General features: G+C 36.9%; 1 pseudogene; it reads left to right on the plus strand.

The window, feature by feature from the left end:
• The first annotated feature begins 508 nt into the window (after positions 1-508).
• On the plus strand, positions 509-1,995 carry LOC144252582 (mitogen-activated protein kinase 8 pseudogene; annotated as a pseudogene).
• The last annotated feature ends 2,228 nt before the right edge of the window (positions 1,996-4,223 follow it).

The raw sequence follows: 4,223 nt of genomic DNA on the forward strand, positions 1-4,223 counted from the left end.
CTATAGTTTTCTTTGTTGAGTTTATTTAAATAACATTTTAAAACTATGTAATTGTTAATATTGCCCTTTGTAAAGGGAAATATGAAGTAATGTTGACTTTTTAATTTTTGATATTGATAACTCATGTTATTTGTGTATATGTTTGATAATTTTTTCCTGGAGGTTATGAATTTCCTTTGTTATTTCTCCTTATTGTAAATGTTTCTCTATTTCATTAATTCTGGCTCATTATTATCTTGTTTTCTATATTTTTTAAGTTAACATGTTGTTCTTTCTCTGATTAATTGGAAGATTTTAAGATTATTGATATTCAGCCTATGTTCTTTTTCAATATAAACTTTTAAGATTCTAGTGATTCTTCTAAACATTTTAGCTGCATCTCACACATTTTAACATGAATAATTAGCTATTATTCAATTAAAAATATTATTCATATTTCCATAGTGATTTTGGTTTTTACCTTGGCACAATTTAAAAGTACAATGCTAGATTTCCGGCGTCCCTGTTACTCAGCGGAGCGGCCAAGGCCGGACGACGCGGCCCGGAGAGCGGAGCCGCGAGCAGCGCTGGGTAACGGCCGCGGCGAACGCCCGGACAGTGTCAGTCCTTTCTGGGGTCTTTACTATTGCGTTTTGCGGCGCTGCGGGCCTCTTGGTGAATTTTTGGATGAAGCCATTAAATTAATTTCTTGCCATCATGAGCAGAAGCAAGCGGGACAACAATTTTTATAGTGTAGAAATTGGAGATTCTACGTTCACAGTCCTGAAACGGTATCAGAATTTAAAACCTATAGGCTCCGGAGCTCAAGGAATAGTTTGTGCAGCTTATGATGCCATTCTTGAAAGAAATGTTGCAATCAAGAAGCTAAGCCGGCCATTTCAGAATCAAACTCATGCTAAGCGGGCCTACAGAGAACTAGTTCTTATGAAATGTGTTAATCATAAAAATATAATTGGACTTTTGAATGTTTTCACACCACAGAAATCCCTAGAAGAATTTCAAGATGTTTACATAGTCATGGAGCTCATGGATGCAAATCTTTGCCAAGTGATTCAGATGGAACTAGATCATGAAAGAATGTCCTACCTTCTCTATCAGATGCTGTGTGGAATCAAGCACCTTCATTCTGCTGGAATTATTCATCGGGATTTAAAGCCCAGTAATATAGTAGTAAAATCAGATTGCACTTTGAAGATTCTTGACTTTGGACTGGCTAGAACTGCAGGAACAAGTTTTATGATGACACCTTATGTAGTGACTCGATACTACAGAGCACCTGAGGTCATCCTAGGCATGGGCTACAAGGAAAACGTTGACATTTGGTCAGTTGGGTGCATCATGGGAGAAATGATCAAAGGTGGTGTTTTGTTCCCAGGTACAGATCATATTGATCAGTGGAATAAAGTTATTGAACAGCTTGGAACACCGTGTCCTGAATTTATGAAGAAACTACAACCAACAGTAAGGACTTATGTTGAAAACAGACCTAAATATGCTGGATATAGCTTTGAGAAACTCTTCCCTGATGTACTTTTCCCAGCTGACTCGGAACACAACAAACTTAAAGCCAGTCAGGCAAGGGATTTGTTATCCAAGATGCTGGTCATAGATGCATCTAAAAGGATCTCTGTAGATGAAGCTCTTCAGCATCCATACATCAATGTCTGGTATGATCCTTCTGAAGCAGAAGCTCCACCACCAAAGATCCCTGATAAGCAGTTAGATGAAAGGGAACACACAATAGAAGAGTGGAAAGAATTGATATACAAAGAAGTGATGGACTTGGAGGAGAGAACCAAGAATGGAGTTATACGAGGGCAGCCCTCTCCTTTAGCACAGGTGCAGCAGTGATCAATGGCTCTCAGCATCCATCGTCATCGTCGTCTGTCAATGATGTGTCTTCAATGTCAACAGATCCGACTTTGGCCTCAGATACAGACAGCAGTCTAGAAGCATCAGCTGGACCTCTGGGCTGCTGTAGATGACTACTTGGGCCTTGGGGGGGTGGGAGGGATGGGGAGTCGGTTAGTCATTGATAGAACTACTTTGAAAACAATTCAGTGGTCTTATTTTTGAGTGATTTTTCAAAAAATGTAGAATTCATTTTGTAGTAAAGTAGTTTATTTTTTTTATTTTCAAGTGATGTAATTTAAAATCTAAGTTGTGTTTTAAAACAGCAACAAAACTGTATTGTATTTTTTGCTGTAATTAACTGTATAATGTAAACCTAATTATTTTATCATGTTTTAAATTTTTTGCATATTTGCTTTATCTATGCTGCTGATTTTTTTTTACTGAATTTGTAAGATTTTGTTTATCAAAGCAACTATTATGTGGTGACTTGCCTATATCATGAATTATTTAAGATTTTTATAGTTTTTTTATTAGAATTTATTTCAGATGTTTTGTTCATGATACTATCCTTCAGGGTTATATGCTTATCAATGAAATAACCCCAGAGGAGTGAGGGAAAATCACCTGTAGCCAGTTATATTCAGGAATAACTACTGTAAATGATGAACGTGGCAAGAGACCTCCATTGTTTGCTACCAGCCAATCCTAATTTAGATACAGCAATGGGTAGGCAATCCTACCTGAATTTTGGCAAAAGCCCCATCATCTAAATGGCAGAATAACTGAGAGCGTGTCTTTCAAGTGCCAGGAGTGTACCACCACCTTCTTTTCTCCCCACCTACCCAACAAAAAAGTCAAGGAATATAGTGTATTCTTCAAATTTGTGGCATGCTCAAAGCTATGATCACATAAAGCCAAGAGGATACTTCATGAATAATGCATTTCAATGCAAATAAACAGATGGTTCACTTATACTAGCTATGAGCCTGTTTTTGTACACACTGAGTTAGTCTCAGGCTGTAGGTCCTAGCAGTGGTCTAAAGTCTGGCTCCACATTTTCTGCAGCCTTGTCCCTTAGACCTTTCTGGTTTCAAAACTATTGGAGGGTTAGTCAGTTGAGCACCAGTTCTCATGGTGTTTCTGGCCATTTGATTCTGCCTGTAGTATAATCATTTATATCAGCTGTCAGGAGGTTTCAAAGCCTACTTAGATTTGTGTAGGTGATGTATCAAATGAGCAATATACCGTTCATCTGAAAATAGTAGCACACAGCCATATATAGGATATCATTTTCTAAGGACTGTTTCTTCACATCGAGCAGAGCAGGCATAAATGGTGGTTACTTAGTCTGAGTCTTTCATTTTTTATACCTGATTTCCAATATAACACGCAATGTGGATGTTGAGTAGTGTAAGAATGGTGCTGCTCCTGACAGGTGTGTGTTAACTGTTTACATTTTATATCTGCAGAATTATTTCTCTATAACTGAATTTTTCCTAGGTAAAGTGTCATTGAGGTTTCATTATTTCTGAACTACATTATCTGTAATGACCCCACGCACCTTATGTTATGCCTAAAACAAGAGGGATTTCATGTAATGAACTGGGAAATGCTTACTTACATAAATGGCAAGGTTCTGGGCGGAAAGCCTATCGGGATTCATGACCAACAGGAGCAAGAATAGGTGCAGCTCAGCAAATGTCTGAAAGTTCGCTTGGCATTTTATTCATATATTTAGTGCAAAATTCCTTTTGAGTTAGATATTTTAGGTCATTGTTAATGTGCAATATTTAAGATTAAAATACATTAGCCTTTTTATATACTTTGAAATAGCAAGCTTGTTTTTGATGGGTTCAAGTCATGATTTCTTGCCTCCCACACTTGGTAATGATCCCTTTTCTAGTCATACAACATGGTGCATTAATTTTATTAGGAAAATTAGAGTTTTGAGACTGTAACCCTCTTGAGTTATATAGGATTGGATTCACAATTCTAGAAATTTGAGCATGAGTGTATTCTCAGTTCATATTAGTTTTATAGTTAATTAGCTTTATTTTCTCTAGGGTAGATTATATCACTATTGCACTTTAACAGCTGACATGCCTTTAAAAGGTTCCCATATTTTATATTTCATTGCTGATATGCCATCTCTATTGATTCAGATGTTGGTTAAGCAAGGAATACCAGGTGTTCTGACTATATCATTTGTTGTAAATGCCAGCTCCCACTTGCCAACCATCATATTTCAGTTGAATTGAAAGGAAAAAAAAAAGCCTATTGCTTAATGTAAACCAAACTGCTAACCAGTTATATCCTAAAACCAAGGTCTGGTTGTTAAATCTTGTGCCCTAGGTCTGAAAAATATATTG

This window comes from Urocitellus parryii, unplaced genomic scaffold, assembly GCF_045843805.1.
Source record: "Urocitellus parryii isolate mUroPar1 unplaced genomic scaffold, mUroPar1.hap1 Scaffold_48, whole genome shotgun sequence".
Classification (NCBI taxonomy): domain Eukaryota; kingdom Metazoa; phylum Chordata; class Mammalia; order Rodentia; family Sciuridae; genus Urocitellus; species Urocitellus parryii.